This window comes from Myxocyprinus asiaticus, chromosome 44 (genome assembly GCF_019703515.2).
Source record: "Myxocyprinus asiaticus isolate MX2 ecotype Aquarium Trade chromosome 44, UBuf_Myxa_2, whole genome shotgun sequence".
Taxonomy (NCBI): domain Eukaryota; kingdom Metazoa; phylum Chordata; class Actinopteri; order Cypriniformes; family Catostomidae; genus Myxocyprinus; species Myxocyprinus asiaticus.
In genome coordinates this window covers 695,271-716,261 of record NC_059387.1, presented here as the reverse complement: position 1 = coordinate 716,261, position 20,991 = coordinate 695,271, and the positions used below count along the sequence as shown (strand labels likewise).

Sequence of the window (20,991 nt, the reverse complement as noted above, 5' to 3'; positions counted from 1 at the left end):
CAGGTCATTCGTTGTTGTGTGTAAACGAAAAGCCGCACTGCTGACACAACACGGACTGGTCGTTAACACAACAAACACAACACAGTTCATAAACACACGCACCTTTCTATGTATCCATTGACGATCACTGATGCCATTGGAAATGGCAAATATTAGTGATTTTCAGGCGACATTCGCCCTGAACACAGCTTACAATTTTACAGTTAAATATTTACGGCCAGGCAACAAAAGAAGGCAAATGAGGGCATTATCTGAATCGCAGAATGAATGGAGCTGTTTTTCCATTTGTAAGAGAATGTGTCAGAAAAATAATAGCCTAATAACAATAACAATAATAGCTAATAGGCTAATAATAATTTTAATATGATTTTTATTCAACGAGTAGCATATGCTGAGTTCTGTAATGATTTCAGTCCTCGCATAAGAACCTCAAAATAATCTCAATTAAATTATTTAACATTAATCTAAAATTTAATGTAGGTTGTTGGTTAAAATCAACGTGAACGGCTCATATTATTGTAGCTGATAGCCAGCAGCTATATTAATTTCTCGTGGCTGTAATAGTCTCGTAGAACAAAATAAAATGTAATTAAAGTATAATTAACGTTAATTGAATAAAATGTATTGAACTCGTATCTTGAATAGCAGTCTAGTTTCAGTCTAGCTAAAACATATGACTTTTGTTGTGAGTGCATTCCGTGTCTTATATTAAAACTGTATAGGCTACAAGATATATAAATATTTGAGGTGTGATTTAATTTTAGGTTTAATCGTTTTTCCACGTAAATTTAACCTCCTTTCAATCCAATATGGTGTTGTCCATCTCATTGAAAATATAGGCCTATGGCGTTTTCACAGTATAGGCATATTATTTTTTCATTGCAAATGCAAGTGAGAAATTGCTTAAATTATTACAAATCTACTGAAGGGTTTTAGAGAATATGCTGTCGTCATATTAGCCATTGATTTATATTCCAGAAAAGAGAAAGAGATGTTATAACGTACGTATACCTGTCACAGGATTGCAGGTCTTTTTAAAATAATAATAAAATAATAATAATTATAATAATAATAAACTAAAAAAAAGGTTACATCTGTATTTGCTTATATTTTATATAAATATAATACTGTATATTTATATAATACTGTATTTGCTAGTATTACTGTATTCTTTTTTGGTTGCATTATTTTTTTTTACTACTATTTTACATTTGTAGAGGGATCCTTTCATCCTCAGATAAGAAAATAATCGGTTGTAGGCTACCAAAGCCATTTTCTTCCCAAAATCACTCCTTTTATGACTTCACTGGTTACAGTAAAAGCAAAGATCTACTCACATTGTGTGTGTGTGTGTGTGTGTGTGTGTGTGTGTGTGTGTGTGTGTGTACTGCTTATAGGCTCCCTGTAAAATGCATGTCATTTGCTAAAATTTGGATGGATATATTTGTCTCACTATGGTTTTTCACACCATAATCTTTCATTTTTATGCAGGTGTTTAGAATGAAGATGTGCATCTATTGTACCTTCTTAAACCCAAACTATACTGAAGCAATAACTTTGGTTAACACCCCTCTGTCATTAAAAAGTAATGGTGAGAATAAACGCTATTCTGATTTCAGTGTCCAGAGATCATTCCTGTCAAGTGCGCTCACATCTTACTCGATGGAATTTAGTCACTTGATATCGAAGTATATCTCTGTTGCACAGGTAGCTGCATTTTTCCCCGACTACGAAAAGACAGACGTCTGATCCGAGCAATTACCCAACTGATCAAACCCCTGGAGAGTCAGAAATAATTTTATGTTAATTAACGATAGATTTTCTGACAAGCGTTGATAAGGATAAAGTTATAAAATAAAATTTGCCACAACAAATAAAATACAACAATCAGAATATGTTATAGGCCGGGCTTACACGGTGCGAGTTCTGACACTCCGGAGGTCGTAGCCCGAGCACACGTTACGAGTTTAGCTGATAATCGCAGCCTACCCTGGTACACCACACGACTTTACGACCTGGCGAATTCCGAAGCAATCGCATGATTTTTCGCGCTGTTTATCATTATCCAACATAAAGCCAGATGAGGTGATTTTAATCATTTGTGCCAAAGGATTTTTGGGACAACTTTGTAGGCTGCTCTGGGCCCGCTGTCTTAAGCAACCCGTAAAACACACACACACACACACACACACACACACACACACACACACACACACACACACACACACACACATATATATATATATATATATATATATATATATATATATATATATATATATATATTCATTAAAAGGTATCACTAATAATACATGTGAACATAATCATGATTGCACATTCAATAATACAAAATAAATTAAAAAACTAATTTGAGTTTGAAAAGTTCGTTAAAATAACAATGCATTTAATAGAAATAACTATACTCTAAATAAATGTCATTTTAGTGAGTTGTGACTGTGTTTCTAATGGAATAGGATTTTATGTTTTAAATGTTGATTCAACCCATATGTGGGTCAAAAATGACGTCTAGGTTTTAAGAATTTTCTTTTTCTTTTTTTTTCTTTTTTTCTTTTTTTACATGAAGTAGCCTAGTCTTTTGATCTGCCACTTCAGGAATTCCTCAATTAAGGCGTCTTCTGTCATTTGAACTTACAGTACTTTGTAGGTGAATACTTTTTTTAATTAAGAGAATTTCCATGACAGCACCTAGAATGCATACTGTATGTGGGTCCTATATATCACCCGTATGTTTTCCTATGGTTGCTATTCAATGCATTTAACACTGGTATTATTTTTTTATTACATTGATTGATTGTAGAGTAATATAGAAATTAGAGCTGTCGAAGTAAATAACCTGTTAACGCAACATTCCTTTAACGCCACTATTTTTTTTAACGCCGTTAACGCACGTCATAAACTATTCATTGACCGTCGTGAAAGCAGATGCTGGCAAGCAGACCTGTGCCAAGCATTTTATCAATGTAGCAAAGTAGGGGAACATTTAGAATTAAGTAAGCACACAAAAAACACAGTTAGATAGTGCTCGATGATTGCAGCGGACATTTGAAAACCTGCCTTGCACTGCGCACCAGAGTTTTAGTGCTGGCCAACGTGTCCAGGAAATATAAAGTTTGCAGGATAAATTGGAAAAAATCCTCTCATCTCATCTCTAAACACGCACATTTGAAGCTCTGTTAATTCAGGCATTACACTAAATTACTTCGAATTATGCAAGTGCAAGTATAATTAAGAGAAACGGTGCGCGTTTTAAGCGCTTTCTTTTTCTTCTTTTACATTTTGCTCTATATCATGCAATAATACACTGACATAGGCCTAATTATTAATGTGTCATTATACCAGAGTCTCTCCAGCGAAATCCAAACATAAGTGGTCAAAAAAAAAAAAAAAAAAAAAAAAAAGAAGCATAAAATGACCAGTTGTGACGGTGGTGTCTCGCTTGTCCTCTTCTGATTGAATCACCCCAAACGGGTGCGAGCCATTCTTTTATGTTGTTTGTTTACATGTTATCATGAATTAACTCTCCCGTTGAGTTTGTGCATGAATTTCGGGATCTACTCACCTGTTAATCAACCGATAATCAACCGATTAACAGGTGAGTTAGAGTTTTAAACTGGCACGCGAGACGGGAATAACGCAAATTGTCAGGAAAACCCTCCATGGCAGCGCAGCGCAAAGAATTTTTGAATTTGTCGGAGATTTCCAGATAACGGAAACCCTGCTGCGCACAGTCTCCAAGGTTCTTTCACAGTGTCTCTGCATAAAAGTGCGTTTGATAGTGCACTAGCCACTGTAGAACAGCAGAATATGCTGGAACCCTGCAGGTAATCTACACTGTCATTAGCCCATTTAATCCCACCGAACGGGGTGAAAGGGGTCTAAAAGGAGTTGTTGATGTATTTTACACAGAGTTGTCAATTGTAAAAGTGCAGACTTTTTTCGCACGAGTGGTACAAATAGTCACATGACCAGAGCTATTTAATTCCACTGTGCTCCTCTAAACATTATGTCTGTTAAAACTCCATAAAAAGGAAGCAAATATGTCCTGTCATAACACACATACAACTTTAGAGAGAGAGAGAGAGAGAGAGAGATTTTTTTATTTTAGTTTTTATTATTATTATTATTATTATTGTTTACATATTTTGAATTGTGCTGTGTTCATTTTCTGTTGTACTAACTCTGTTGGTAGGGTAGGTTTTGTGTAAAAAACAATACATACATCTGAATGATGAGATATTGCGATTAATCACGATTAGAAAAATGTAATCTTGACAGCCCTAATAGAAATATATTGTCATATGGCAATAAAGAGTACATAAGGTTTATTTTTATTTGTGTATTATTATTATTATTATTATTATTATTTGTTTGTAAAAAAAATTAAAAAAAACTTTTGATCCCTGTCCATTGTACTTACAGTATATGTGTTTGTGTGGGTAGAGTTGTTGAGACATTTCATTTTTTACCACCCCTGAAAAAATTTAACCACCACGAAATTGCCCAAATTTCTGTTATAGACTACAGGCTTTTTTAGACTCTCACCCAAATGTATACAGGCCTACTTCATTTTCAATAGGCTTATGACTGAAAGTCTTAAGAATTTAATAAAATATACAGTATATAAACTAATTAAAGATGTAAATTAGCCTACTTATTAAATTATCATCCGTTAACATCTTTAACACCTCACTGGAGACATGCCATGTGCCAGCCTGCTTCAAGACCTCCACCATCATCCCCGTCCCCCAAAAAACGAGGACCACAGTATTAATGACTTCAGACCTGTCGCCCTGACCTCTGTGGTAATGAAGTCATTTGAGCGCCTTGTGCAGTCCCACCTCAAAGCCATCAATGATCCTCTCCTGGACCCCCTGCAGTTTGCATACAGAGCTAACAGGTCAGTAGACGATGCAGTTAACATGGCCCTCCACTTCATCTTCCAGCACCTGGACTCCTCAGGAACTTATGCCAGGATCTTGTTTGTGGATTTTTGCTCGCCTTCAACACCATCATCCCGGATCTGCTGCAGGACAAGCTCTCCCAGCTGAGTGTACCTGACTCCACATGCAAGTGGACCACAGACTTCCTGACTGATAAGAGGCAGCACGTGAGGCTAGGAAAACATGTCTCTGACTCCTGGACCATCAGCACTGGTTCCCCTCTAGGCAGTGTTCTTTCCCCTCTACTTTTCTCCCTGTACACTAACAGCTGCACCTCCAGTCACCAGTCTGTCAAGCTCCTAAAGTTTGCGGATGACACCACCCTCATTGGGCTCATCACTGGTGGGGATGAGTCCTCCTACAGGTGAGAGATTGATCATCTGGTGACCTGGTGCAGTCAGTGGAGATGGTCGTAGATTTCAGAAAGAACCCAGGCCACCCCATCATCCTGTGTGACTCTCCATTTGACACTGTAGAGTCCTTCCACTTCCTAGGAACCATCATCTCCCAGGACCTCAAGTGGGAGCTGAACATCAGCTCTTTAATTAAAAAAAAATCACAGCAGAGGATGTACTTCCTGTGGCAGCTGAAGAAGTTCAACCTGCCGAAGACAATGATGGTGCACTTCTACACCTCCATCATTGAGTCCATCTTCACCTCCTCCATTACCATCTGGTACGCTACTGCCACTGCCAAGGTCAAAAGCAGACTGCAGCGTGTCATTCGTTCTGCTGAGAAGGTGATTGGCTGCAATCTGCCAACTTTCCAGGACCTGTATGCCTCCAGGACTCTGAGGCGGGCAGAAAAGATTGTGGCCGACCCCTCCCACCCAGGACACAATCTCTTTGAGACACTCCCCTCCGGCAGGAGGCTACTGTCCATTAGGACCAAAACCTCATGCCACAGGAACAGTTTCTTCCCGTCTGCAGCTGGCCTCATAAACAAGGCCTAGGTCCCCCCGACACTGTCTCTTATCCCCCCTCCATATATACTACATGTTACATTAACATAGTTTCCACATCTGTCTTGCGTCAACGTAAAGAACATTTATCTGGTCTATTGCACTTTTTATTATACTCAAACTGTGAACTTTTTTGTGAACAACTGTGAACAGTGAACATTTGCACATTCTATGGTTCATATTCTGCACATATTTTGCACATCCCTGCACAACTTTAAATAAGTCCTAGTAGGAATGCACATATCCTCACAGAAACTGATATATGATGTAACAGTATCTGTGAGCTCGTACAGGTCTGTGGCTGCAGCCTCAAAAACACTCCAATCCGAGCAATCAAAGCAGGCTTGTAGTTCCCACCCTGCTTCATTGGTCCATCTCTTTACAGTCCTTACTACTAGCTTGGTTGATTTTAACTTCTGCCTGTAGGTTTGGAAGAAGATGAACCAGACGGTGATCAGAGAGTCCCAAAGCTGCTTTAGGGACAGAGAGATATGCATCCTTTATTGTTGTGTAGCAATGATCCAGTATGTTCCTGTCTCTGGTGGGGCATGTAATGTGCTGTTTGTATTTGGGCAGTTCACATGTGAGATTTGCTTTGTTAAAATCCCAAGAATAATAATAACTGAGTCTGGGTATTGTTGTTCTGTGCCTGTGATTTGATCAGTCAGCTGTTGCAGCGCTGTGTTCACACACGTGTTTGACGCGAAATACACACTCACCAGAATAAACGTGGAAGACTCCCGTGGCGAGTAGAACGGCTTACAGTTAATAAAGAGCGCTTCCAAATTAGGACAACACATCCTTTTTAACGTTATTACATCTGTACACCAACTTTCATCGATGTAAAAGCATGTTCCACTGCCTCTCGTTTTCCCAGTTAACTCCGCGATGCGATCCGCTCTGAACAGCTGAAAGCCCGGCAGATATAACGCGCTATCCGGAATGGCTTCACTCAGCCAGGTTTCTGTGAAGCACAAGGCAGCAGAGTTCAACAACGACAAACTGTGGTTTACAGCAGAGCTCAGGCAGCTTTGTCAGGCCAAAGAGGATGATTACAGGGGTGGGGATAAAGTCTTGTACAATCAGGCCAGGAACACACTGAACAAGGAAATCAGAGTGGCTAAAAGAAGATACTCTGAGTAGCTGAAAAACAAGTTTTCAGCTAACGACCCTGCATCAGTGTGGAGTGGCATGAAACAACTCACAAATTACAGGACTCCTACCCCCAACCCTGTGGTGGACCAACAACTGGCTGACGACCTGAATGTGTTCTACTGCAGATTTGAAAGGCCCAATCTCACACCCCACACCCACTCTGACCTTCACTTCACACAAACACCAACACCTCCTGCAACCCCCCTCCTCCCCCCTCCTGCTACTCAACCTGCACTTAAGATCTGTGAAGATTATGTGAGCCGGGTCTTTTGGAAACAAAAGACGAGGAAAGCTTCAGGCCCAGATGGCGTCTCACCAGCGTGTCTTCAATCCTGTGCTAACCAGCTGGCCCCCATCTTCACACAGATCTTCAATAGATCACTGGAGCAGTGTGAAGTCTCATGCTGCTTCAAACGCTCAATCATTATTCCTGTCCCAAAGAAACCAAAAAAATCACAGGACTTAATGACTACAGACCTGTCGCCCTGACATCTGTGGTCATGAAATCATTTGAGAGACTGGTGTTGGCCCACCTGAAGAACATCACTGGACCCTTTCTAGATCCCCTTCAATATGCTTATAGAGCAAACAGGTCTGTGGATGATGCAGTCAACATGGGATTGCATCATATCCTGCAACATCTGGACAGACCAGGGACATATGCAAGGATCCTTTTTGTGGACTTCAGTTCGGCTTTCAACACCATCATCCCACCTATACTCCAGAATAAATTACACCAACTCTCTGTTCCCATGTCTATCTGTCACTGGATTACCAGCTTTCTGACGGACAGGCAGCAGCTTGTGAGACAGGGGAAACTCACTTCCAGCACCTGTACAAACAGCACTGGTGCCCCCCAGGGATGTGTGCTCTCCCCACTACTCTTCTCCCTCTACACCAATGACTGCATCGCCAAGGACCCCTCTGTCAAGCTCCTGAAGTTTGCAGACGACACCACTGTCATCGGCCTCATCCGAGATGACGATGAGTCTGCATACAGAAGGGAGGTTGAACAGCTGGCTGTCTGGTGCAGTCAAAACAACCTTGAGCTAAACACACTCAAAACGGTGGAGATGATTGTGGACTTTAAGAGGAACACCCCAACACTGACCCCCCTCACCATTCTAAACAGCACTGTGGCAGCAGTGGAGTCATTCAGGTTCCTGGGCACTACCATCTCACAGGACCTGAAGTGAGAGACACACATTGACTCCATTGTGAAAATGCCCCAGCAGAGGTTGTACTTCCTTTGCCAGCTGAGGAAGTTCAACCTGCCACAGGCGCTGCTGATACAGTTTTACTCAATGGTCACTGAGTCTGTACTCTGCACTTCAATAACTGTCTGGTTTGGTTCAGCTACAAAATCGGACATCAGAAGGCTAGTAAGGACAGTTTGGACTGCTGAGCGTATTACTGGTTGCCCCTTGCCCTGCCTTCAAGAACTGTACACTTCCAAAGGTGAGGAAAAGGGCTGGTAAAATCACTCTGGACCTCACTCATTGGACTCAAGATGTCGCTGAGTAAGGCTGCTGTGTTGCGAGCTCCGAAACAACATTGTAGTGTTTTGTTTGTTTTGTTTACAATTCTTATGTTTTTTTGTCTTGGATTTTGTCTGCCTTATTGTCTACGACAGACAAACAATTTTGGACATTGGTTCTGCAATTACACACCATAAACCAGACTTCAAATTCCTCAATGCCATCCCGCTGTTTACAAACAAGCCCGCGGAGCCCTTTGTCTGGGCAGCCAGGCCGCGAAAGCACAGAAAGAAAAGGGGAAACAGAGCCGGCGTTCTCATCAGTGTAAGACGTCACGCAAATCGACCCCCGCTACCCAGTATTCTACTGGCAAATGTTCAGTCTCTGGACAACAAGCTCTGCGAGATGAGAGCGCAGATCTCTTTCCAATGAGAGACGAGGGACTGCTGCCTTATCTGCCTTACAGAAACTTGGATGTCTGCGGAGATTCCAGACTCAGCTATCGAACCCGCGGGGTTCTCCGTGCACCGAGCGGACAGAGCGAAAGACCTCTCAGGTAAAAGCAGAGGTGGTGGTGTATGTTTTATGATCAACAAATCCTGGTGTGATCAGAGGAATGTACATTCTATTAAGTCTTTCTGCTCTCCTGATCTGGAATTTCTCATGCTTCTGTGTCGACCATTCTGGCTACCGAGGGAATTCACAGCGGTCATTATCACAGCTTTGTACATCCCCCCACAAGCCAACATAGACCGGGCACTCAAGGAACTGTACGGGATTAAAAGCAAGCAAGAACCATTGCTACTCTCCCTTCCGGGATGGCTACAAATCCCTCCCTCACCCACCATTTGGCAAATCGGACCACTCTTCCATTCTGCTTCTGCCCGCTTACAGGCAGAAACTGAAACAGGAATCACCCACCCTCAGAATGATCCAGTGTTGGTCGGACCAATCAGACTCTATGCTACAAGACTGATTTGATCACGCGGACTGGGAGATGTTCTGGTCCGCCTCTGATGAGGACATCGAGGTTTACGCTAATAGCGTAACGTATTTCATCAGAAAGTGCATAGAGGATGTTGTTCCATCCAAAACAATACGGATCTACCCGAACCAGAAACCTTGGATTAATAGCGATGTTCGCACGGCACTTAATGCACGGACCTCTGCTTTTAATTCTGGGAACGCAGATGAGCATAAACAAGACAGTTATGCCCTCCGAAAAAGCAGCAAAATGCCAGTACAGGAACAAGATTGAAGGACAGTTTAACTCCACCAACTCTAGAAGCATGTGGCAGGGAATTAATATCATCACGGACTTTAAAGGGATTAAAAACTCCACCGTGAACACCACTGCCTCTCTCCCGGATGAGCTAAATAATTTTTATTTAGAGCTCTCGTGGCCGAACCTTCAGAGGTTAGTTCACTCTCAGTCTCTGTAGCTGATGTAACCCGATCCTTCCGATGGGTGAATATCCGTAAAGCCGCGGGTCCAGATGGCATTCCGGGCCATGTCATCAGAGCGTGCGCGAACCAACTGGCTGGTGTTTTTATAGACATTTTCAACCTTTCCCTCTCTTTGTCGTAGTCCCCACATACTTTAAAACGTCCACCATTGTGCCTGTACCAAAGCAATCTAAAATCACTTGCTTAAATGACTGGTGTCCTGTTGCTCTGACCCCAATCATCAGAAAATGCTTTGAGAGACTAATCAGAGATTACATCTGCTCTGTGATGCCTCAATAACTGGACCCATTGAAGTTTGCTTACCGCAACAACCGCTCCACTGATGATGCCATTGCATCTACAATACACACTGCTCTATCCCACCTGGAAAAAAGGAACTTATGTGAGAATGCTGTTTGTAGACTACAACCTCAGCATTCAACACCATAGTGCCCTCCAAGCTTGATGAGAAACTCCTTAAAGTTTCTCGCTTAAACAGCTTGCTGTGCAGCTGGATCCTGGACTTCCTGTCAAGCAGACGCCAGGTAGTTAGAATGGGCATTAACATCTCCTCATCACTGACCCTCAACACTGGAGCCCCGCAGGGCTGTGTTTTTAGCCCACTCCTGCATTCCCTGTACACACATGACTGTGTGGCAACACATAGCTCCAGTGCCATCATTAAGTTTGCTGATGATACGACGGTGGTAAGTCTGATCACTGACAATGATGAAACAGCCTACAGAGAGGAGGTGCACACTCTGACATGCTGGTGTCAGGAGCACAACCTCTCCCACAACTTTAGTAAGACAAAGGAGCTTGTGGTGGACTTCAGGAGAAGAGAAAGAGAACACAGCCCCATCACCATCAATGGAGCACCAGTGGAAAGAGTCAGCAGCTTCAAGTTCCTGGGTGTCCACATCACTGAGGAACTCACATGGTCTGTCCACACTGAGGCTGTTGTGAAGAAGGCTCATCAGCACCTCTTCTTCCCGAGACAGCTGAGGAAGTTTGGAATGAACCGCCACATCCTCACACAGTTCTACACCAGCACTGTAGAGAGCATCCTGACTGGCTGCATCTCCGGCTGATACGGCAATAGCACCGCCCACAACCACAAAGCCCTGCAAAGTGTGGTGCGAACTGCCAGACACATCATCGGAGGTGAACTTCCCTCCCTCCAGGACATATACACCAGGCGATGTGTGAAAAAAACTCGGAGGATCATCAAAGACTCCAGCCACCCAAGCCATGGGCTGCTCACACTGCTATCATTAGGCAGGCGGTATCGCAGCATCAGAACCCGCACCAGCCGACTTCATGACAGCTTCTTCCCCCAAGCAATCAGACTTTTGAACTCTTGATCTCTCACGATCAATATACATCAGCACTGCACTTTAATAAACTTATTATCTCACACTGGACTGTCATAAATAATATTCTCTTAACAACACACTGGCAACTGACTATCAACCGACAGCCTGAATGTCAATACAGTACAATACAACCTACTGTACATTTTATATATACTATATATACTATTTTTTTTAATTGTATAATGTGTATTCTATATTGTGTGTATTGTATAATGTACATTGTATGTTATTATTTGTATATTGTGTTGTGTGTAATTATGTGTATATTAGATTTTAAATTTTGTTGTGTAAATTTGATGTTTATTGTAGATTGGTATATGTCTCATCACTGTCACGACTGCTATGTTGCTCGGAACTGCACCCAAGAATTTCACACACTATTGCACTTGTATATATGGTTGTATGACAATAAAAGTGATTTGATTTGATTTTGATTTGACTCACTCAGCCAACTACCTTTTTGAACTGTTGCCTTATGGCTGACACTACAGAGCACTGAGCACCAGAATCATCAGGCACAAGAACAGTTTTTTCCCTCAAGCTATCCATCTCATGAACAGTTAAAAACTATACTATAATTACGTGCAATACACAGCCTAGTCAATTATATTATTTAATATATCCTACCTCAGTAGTTATAACCTATACTATGTGCCAAAATGTCAAATTGATTGATTTATGACATGTGATTTATGAGCCCCCTGTCACCCTTGATTGACAGGTATGTGTAACGTAATTTATGACCCCCTGTCACCCCTGATTGTCAGGCAGAATATAGTCAGGACATGTTAAAAAACATGTTTGGACATGTTCTTCCTGGAGTGTATTGACCAGTCGTCGGTTGTCAGTGATTTTTTATGGTGTTTATGTTAATGATTTTAAGTGTGAGCCCTGCTTTTCAAAGTTTATCCCCCCAGTGTGGTGTTTAAAAACATCAGTTACACCGGTATTGACCATACAGTTGTGTTAGCATCTGTGAGGTATAAGTGAATCTTCATTCTCAAATAACTTTTTTCCGGCAAGTTTTGTTATTTTGAAACGTAATCGTACTTCAAGAGAAGATGGCTGTCTATCTTAACAGTAAGTGTGTTTTATTATCTCATATTATTAAGAACATTATTTATAAGTGAGTCACGATTCTGATACAATGCTTAAACAGGATCTCTAACGCTCCAGGTGCTGTGGATGATGTAAACTTTTCCGACATTGTTGAGGAAATTCAATTCCTGAACCAAGCGAGTGGTACGTATACCTAATTATATACATTACATGTCTACGTATAGTGTGTAGTGAATGTGTAGAATGATCATATTTTTAATATTTACCAGCAGGGCCGAATCCGGAGCATAGTTCAACATCAGAGCGTGCTTCTCCGTGAGACAGGGCGAACATCCTGCCGCTTAGTAAGTGTTTGTAATGCAGCATTATTTACATGATTTATTGGATTTGTTTAAAACGTTCTTATGTGTTTTTTTGTTTTTGTTTTGTTTTTTCAGAAGATTTATCAAACCTTTTAAACAAGATCGGCGCGTCTGGAAGCGAAAATCACCCGGAGATGGCTATTGGCCGTGGAGTTGCAACAAACCCGAAAATACTCAAACGTAAAGCGGTTACGATCGCCCAAGTGCACGCGCCGGGTGATGGGGATGTGAGAGATCTTGATTTCATACCACAGACACCAGAACGGAAACGGTCAAGACATTCGCTCAGAGCTTCAGCTGGTATGTGTGTGTGTGTGTGTGTGCATGTGTACGCGTGTGTGTGTGTGTGTGTGCGCGCGCGTCTGTCTGTCTGTGTGTGAAGTTAACTAGATGCTAAAGTTTGTGAACAAACATTGATGTTGGCATGAAGTCTTAAATAGTATAACAATATGACTTCTGACTTTATGACTTTAATACGACTTCTCAAAGCCTCTAAATATGTTAAAAAAAAACATTATTTTATCTTTTTCCTAATTCATATATCATCCCTAACATTTTTTTTTTCACAGAATTGGTTGTGTTTGACCATGTGGTACCCAATATAAATGATGTTCGGAGCTGGGGCAATGAACTGATAGAATCGTGGGACGCCTGTGCATTTTCCCAGGTACCTAAAGAAACACAACAGGATGATCAATCCAACGAACACGTGGTGTCTGTGGCAGATTCCGACCCTGAGTCTCTGCCTTCAAATCAGGAGGCTTACAGATGGGGATCACATCCCGTTATAGACAATCAACACATAACCGGACTGATACAGGACCATTGAGGGACGTTTTAACGCCATTGAGAGGCGCTTTAACATCGTTGAGGAGCGCCTGGATACCTTTGAGAAGAAGCAGGATTATTATTATAAACAGTATGTGACGGCCACACTACAACAACAAGGTATCTGGATTAAACAAGTGATAGCGACGCAGTGTTTGCATGGTGGGGCGAGCCAACGAGCAGCCCGCGATCAAAACCTCACAACGGACTTGTTAAAGCAGGTCGTACTCATGCTTAAAAAGAAACTCAGGTGAGTTGTAAAAAAGTTATCTTTTAACTGTGTATTTTTTATACCATCTATTGTTTCAACATTTATTCCCACTGTATGTCGTTTTAGGTTGGTTGTAATAGTTGAAGTTTCAGTACTGTTTTTGTTTTTACTGTTTTACTTAGTTATTTTAAGTGTACACCCCTACGTGTGGTTTAAATAAAAAAAAGATCTGATTTAAAATGGCAAAACGTTGTCGGGAGTCGGATGGTTGTGATCAGGGGCCAGCAGTTAGGTTTAGACGATGCAACGACAGCGAAATCCCCCTTGAACAGTGCAGCAACACAGAAACATTGCACTATTTAATTCAGACAATGGGGGAGATGAATAGATCTGAGTCTACAACTGGTACATTGCTAGAATTATTAAACATTGTGAGATCAATGTCAGATGATCAACCAGAACCAGATCCAAACTCAGCATTAGACAGTGTTTTAAATTATCACTAGGGGGGGCGAGGGTGCAGATAACCATCCATATCATTCATTTGATCCTACAGCACCAAACATGGGATTAACCCCCACTGACATTGACATGCTTGTAAGAGAGGGTGGTGATATTGGTGGTTATACTGTGGTCCCGAGACTCAGATTCAGTAGTGTTGGGCCTCATGTATTCAGATAGAAGACAAAGGCAGGCCTAACACAGTCATAAAACCTAACTCAGCCCCCCACATACCAAGTCGTAAATCTTACTGATAAAAACCACGCCAAAATCAAACAAAGGGAGTCCAAAACAGACTACAAATCCCATGAAGCCTTGCTCACTAAAGGATCGAACTCTCAACTCCTATTGGATGAGGCACACAACAGAACGTCCCTCAGCCATGACATCATCAGGAGTAGAAATACCTCTGAAATGCTTCCGGGATTTGCTTCCAGCAACTTTGCTTGCAGTGGGTAGATGCAGCTCATCACTGCTCTCAGGTGCAGTCTCGTGGCACAAGGAAGTAACGTCTGACTTGAAACTGTGGCCATACAATCTCCATCTCGCTGGACGAGTTGAGATTACTCTGTGTTCAACCAAACACTCTTAACGGATCCGAAGGAGACTGCCGAGCAATCCGCATCTTCATCCGTTTGCCTGCAGAAGTGAAGAGAGAAAAGATTTCTCTTCCATCTTCAATCAAGTCAACATTTCTGAGTTCTCCGCCAGCCCGCCGAGAATCAGCAGCCGTACCGCCCGCCGACAGAGTGAGGAAACGGCCTTCCGTCATCACCCAAGCCTCAAGGAACCGAGTCTGAGTTAAAGGATGGATGAACACACATTCCACCTGCATCCTCATGCGATTCAAGTAAGAGGTTTACGTCTGGGCAGAGATAGAATATTATAGTGTGTTATTCTTGTGTTTCAAGGTTTTTGCTTGTACAGTTTACGGACCGCCATGTCCGCTCATTATTAATATTCAGGGTATTAATTATCACGAATTTGATTTGCTGTATTGTGGTCCAACCAAATTGGACTGTTGTGCATTTCCGCCATCGCGGGTTAGACCGGCAAACTGAGTTTATCCTTTAAAGAATCAAAGACTGGAACGGTTTAGGAGCCGTCCACCATGTCTCTGAGTGATAAACTAACAGCTGCTTCCTCTCCCATGATCGCGAAACCGGCTTTGGGGCCGTCATTTTATTTTCTCTCTCTCTCTCTCGTACTAACCACACACACACACACACACACACACACACACCCTCATGTGTTATGGGATTATTTTAGTTTCCATATCTAATCATATCACTGTTTAGTTTGTAGTTGGAAGTTGGAAGTTTATTGACTGCATTGTATTAATTATTAATTGATATTACTGCATAAATAAACTTTGTTATATTAAAAAAAAAAAAAAAATGAATGAAGGCTTGAATCCGAGCACTGACATCCCGTCAGCATGACACAGGCGTATGCAAAACAAACCAAAACACTTCTCTTTGTAATATAACAAAGTTTATTTATGCAGTAATATCAATTAATAATTAATACAATGCAGTCAATAAACTTTATTATATTACAAAGAGAAGTGTTTTGGTATGTTTTGCATACGCCTGTGTCATGCTGACGGGATGTCAGTGCTCGGATTCAAGCCTTCATTCATTGTTTTTTTTTCCCGAAAATCGATATTCTTCGGATGTCGATTTTCCTAAGAAAACAATCTAATATTGAGACTGTTATACTATTTGGTTATTAGTCCCTGATTTCAGGGTGGTGCCCCGTCAATGTTAATCCTTATTAATATTCTGTTGATTTTTGATAATTGATAATTATCTTTGATGATTGTTGAATTTGAATGATCAATAAGCTAGTGTTAATTTTAATTAATGTTTCATCGATGTTAACAATTAATGATTATCTTTGATAATTGTTGATTTAAAGGATTAAAAAAGCTAACATTGATTCTCATCAATGTTCTATTGATTTTAATAATTAATAATTATCTTTGATAATTATTAATTATTGCTAATAACCAAACCCGCTCCTAAACGTAGCACATTACATTTACTGGAGCCCCATGTGAGGTTTTAATGAGTTAGATTAAATTAATTAATTTAAATATTAATTAATAACTAAAGAAATAATTACCAATTATTTCTGATAGTAACTAATCTAAACAACCAATAAAGCCCTACAATAGTTTGGAGATAAGTCGGGGTATAAATCTGCGTATGATATCTGCCACAGACTTGGCAGCCTACGCTATATTTTTACAGGTTTTTTTGTCCGAAATAGTGTCATTTTCCAGACTGTTGGCTGGGGATGGCGGGTTAATTAACATAACATTGAGAGGGCCTAGTCTAACCACTGATGTTAACACTGACTTGTCACCTAGCAATGATTACAGTGTGGATGTCTTCACAAATCAGATTGAAAAGATAATGCAAAGTAACTTTGATGTGAGGGTTGATGATAGTATGGATCTAAATGTGACTATAGCTAGGTGTAAACAAGGGGGTGTGTATCGAAAGATACGTGATCTTGCCCATAACGAAGTGATCACCAGAAACAGGATGAATCTCTTTTGCCCCATCAACACTTCAAATAATCTGTGTTTTGCAATCTGCTTGGCACATTTTCTAAACCCTCAAAAACCACACACAGATCTAGAACCTATAGCAGCAGCGATGCAGAAGATGGCGGGGTATTCAGAACAGCATAAGATAGGGATTAATGATATCACACGGTTTGAACGGATGTTATACATTAAAATAGTGGTCTTCCATAGGTCATGCACTAGTGTCTTGGAGAAGTATATGTCCAATGGCGCACAACATCACAAAACAGTGTTCTTGTACCTGCACAATGGCCACTATTTATGATTAAGAAGTTGAATGCGTTCATAGGCACTCCATATGTGTGACTACTGCAACCAGGGTTTTACTAAACGTAGAGATCATCGTTGCAAATACGTCTGTGATATCTGCAATGGTCCTGATTGTTATAAGTACTCCATCAAAACAAAGCAATGCAGCGACTGTTTGCGGTACTGCAAATCTGACTATTGTTATGACGTGCATAAGCAACCGCCATTAGGTCAACAGTTTGCACAGTGTGCTGTTACAAAATACTGCCAAAAATGTAATAGACATATCATGTCAGTGCTACCAACCCCAAACCACACAATTGTACAGCCGAACAGTGTATCCATTGTGGCGAGGAATTGATTAATGACAATGTACATCAATGCTTTATACAACCAATAAAGCTGGAGGCACCTAGCAACAAGTACATATTCTATGATTTTGAGACGCAATACATAAATGGTAAACACGTTGCAAACTTCGTTTGCGCCATTACATTTAAAGGGTAGCATTTCTTGGCCTGGCAAAAGGGGTACAAATTGTAAAGTCGACATAGCATATTTTTTCACCATTGTCAGCTTTATGATACAGCTTGTATGCATTAGTACGACCACCAAATAGAGCATTACATGGTTTCAATCTTTCAGGATGTGTGTAAGTGGACATAAATGCCATCACATCAACATCAGTCTGTTTAACAGTGTTCCAAGCACTCTCCCACATCACTTCTACCTCCAACCCACATGCATGCTCTAAAATTTCAACCTTGTCATCAAACTGTCTTCTGAGTGTGCCATAGGGCAGTTTTGATAATGGGTGTAAATGGTTAGGATTATAACGACATTCATGCCCATGAAACATACAGCCATTGAATTCAAGAGCCTTTTTACACCGTACTTTTCATAATAACCATCGAGATGGTATTTTCCAATCACCATCTCGCCGTGGTTTAACGCATGCTGAATGTCTACGCCGTGTGTTGTTTTAACATATTCAAGCCATTCAATGGAAATGTTTGAGTATGTCTTGTTCTGACTGGTGTACGCGTTGTTATGGGTCAGAGCTAGGGTGTCTTTTGGTAGGAAGTGGGTTTTATACACTGCCAGACAACATGCTGCTAAAGTGGTGCATCTAAACAGATCAAGTTTGGTACACTGTATGAATTCATCGCGGTACTTCATGCAAGCCTCCCTGAGCAAAACGACATCATTCTTGCCATACATAACAAATTATTTTTTTAAATCAAACACTTTATATGATACTGTAACATACCACTCGTCAAACAGAGCCCTCTCTTTGTCAGACATTGTCTCATAGCCGTAGAAATGCCTGTCCGGGTATGGTCCTATGTAATTCTCATTTTCTAATCTGTTGAAATTATGCGGAAAATAACCTTTCTCTGCGCGGGTTAGATTTAACGCAGCGGATGTCATGGCCAAACACATAGGGATGAATGAATAACTGTCAATAAAGCGCTGCTTGAATGTGTTGTCATACATTAAAATTATGCGACATCCTTGCATAGTGATTTTAAGTGTGAGCCCTGCTTTTGTGAAATATTCCAGAAGTATAAAGTTATCAAAACCGGAAGCATTGTGGGCAATCCACGCGAAATTCTGATAACGTGGATGTCTAAACCTTTTAACAAGTCGTTCTATACAGTCTGGACCAGCGGCTGTGAACTCCTCCCCTTTAAATGTAATGGCGCAAATGAAGTTTGCAACGTGTTTACCATTTACGTATTGCGTCAATCATAGAATATGTACTTGTCGCTAGGTGCATCGAGCTTTATTGGTTGTATAAAGCATTGATGTACACTGTCATTAATCAATTCCTTGCCACAATGGATACACCGTTTGGCTGTACACTTGTGTGGTTTGGGGTGGTAGCACTGACATGATAACATCTATTACATTTCTGGCAGTATTTTGTAACAGCACACTGTGCAAACTATTGACCTAATGGCGGTTGCTTATGCACGTCATAACAATAGTCAGATTTGCAGTACCGCAAACAGTCGCTGCATTGTGTTGGGCCTCATGTATTCAGATAGCAGACAAAGGCAGGCCTAACAGTCATAAAAAACATTCCTCAAGCCCCCTCCTTCTAAGTCGTAAATTTTACTGATAAAAATCGCGCCAAAATCAAACAAAGGGAGTCCAAAACAGACTACAGATCCATGAAGCCTTGCCCACTAAAGGATCGAGCACTCAACTCCTATTGGATGAGGCACACAACAGAACGTCCCTCGAACATGACATCATCCGGACTTCAAATAATTCTGAAAATGCTTCCAAAGTTGCTTCCGGCTACTTCCTTCACCGAATACGGACGTAGCTTTTTGCTGCTCTCCGGTGTAACCTCGTGGCAAAAGGAAGTAATGTCCGACTTGAAACTGTAGCCATACAATCTCCATCTCACTGGACAAGTTGAGATTACTCTGTGTTCAACCAAACACTCTAACGGATCCGAAGGAGACCGCTGAGCAATTCGCATCTTCATCCGTTGGCCTACAGAAGTGAAGAGATTAAAGATTTCTCTTCCATCTTCAATCAAGTCGACATTTCTGAGTTCTCCGCCAGCCCGCCGAGAATCAACAGCCGTACCGCCCTCTGAGAATCAACAGCCGTACCGGCCGCCGACAGCGCGAGGAAACGGCTCTAGTCATCACACGAGCCTCAAGAAACCGGGTTAGAGTTAAAGGACGGAGGAAAACACATTCTACCTGTGTCCTCATGTGATTCAAGTAAGAGGTTTACGTCTGGGCAGAGATAGAATATTATAGCGTGTTATTCTTGTGTTTCAAGGTTTTTGCTTGTACAGTTTACGGACCGCCATGTCCGCTAATTATTAATACTCAGGGTATTAATTATCACGAATTTGTTTTGCTGTATTGTGGTCCAACCAAATTGGACTGTTGTGCATTTTCGCCATCGCGGGTGAGACAGCAACTGAGTTCATCCATTAAAGAGTCAAATAACAAGGGACTTTTACGAGCCCCGCTCGTAAAACCGCGTCTCTGAGTGATGAACACGGCTGCTTCATCTCCAGCTATTGCGAAATCAGCTTTCGGGCTGTCACTTAATCCTCTCTCTCTCTCTCTCTCTCTCTCTCTCTCTCTCTCTCACTAACCACACTGACACACACACACACACTGTCACACACACACCTTGTGTTATAGGATTATTTTTATTTCCATATCTAATCATATCACTGTTTAGTTTGTAGTTGTAAGTCGGAAGTTTATTGACTGCATTGTATTAATTATTAATTGATATTACTGCATAAATAAACTTTGTTTATATTACAAAGAGAAGTGTTTTGGTTTGTTTTGCATACGCCTGTGTCGTGCTGACGGGATGTCAGTGCTCGGATTCAAACCTTCATTCACTGTTTTTTTTATTCGAAAATCGATATTCTTCGGATGTCGATTTTCCTAAGAAAACAATCTAATATTGAGACTGTTTTAATATTCGGTTATTAGTCCCTGATTTCAGGGTGGTGCCCCGTCAATGTTAATCCTTATTAATATTCTATTGATTTTTGATAATTGATAATTATCTTTGATTGAATTAGAATGATCAATAAGCTAGTGTTAATTTTAATGTTTCTTCGATGTTAACAATTGATAAGTGTTGATTTTAAAGGATTAAAAAAAGCTAACATTGATTCTCATCAATGTTCTATTGATTTTAATAATTAATAATTATCTTTGATAATTATTAATTATTGCTAATAACCAAACTTGCTCCTAAACGTAGCACACTACATTTACTGGAGTCCTATATGAGGTTTTAATGAGTTAGATCC

At 40.9% G+C, this 20,991-nt stretch overlaps 1 pseudogene; it reads left to right on the top strand.

The window, feature by feature from the left end:
* Positions 1-12,438: 12,438 nt before the first annotated feature.
* The window catches only part of LOC127434202 (synaptonemal complex protein 2-like), an 88,465-nt pseudogene continuing 79,912 nt past the window's right edge, over positions 12,439-20,991 (top strand).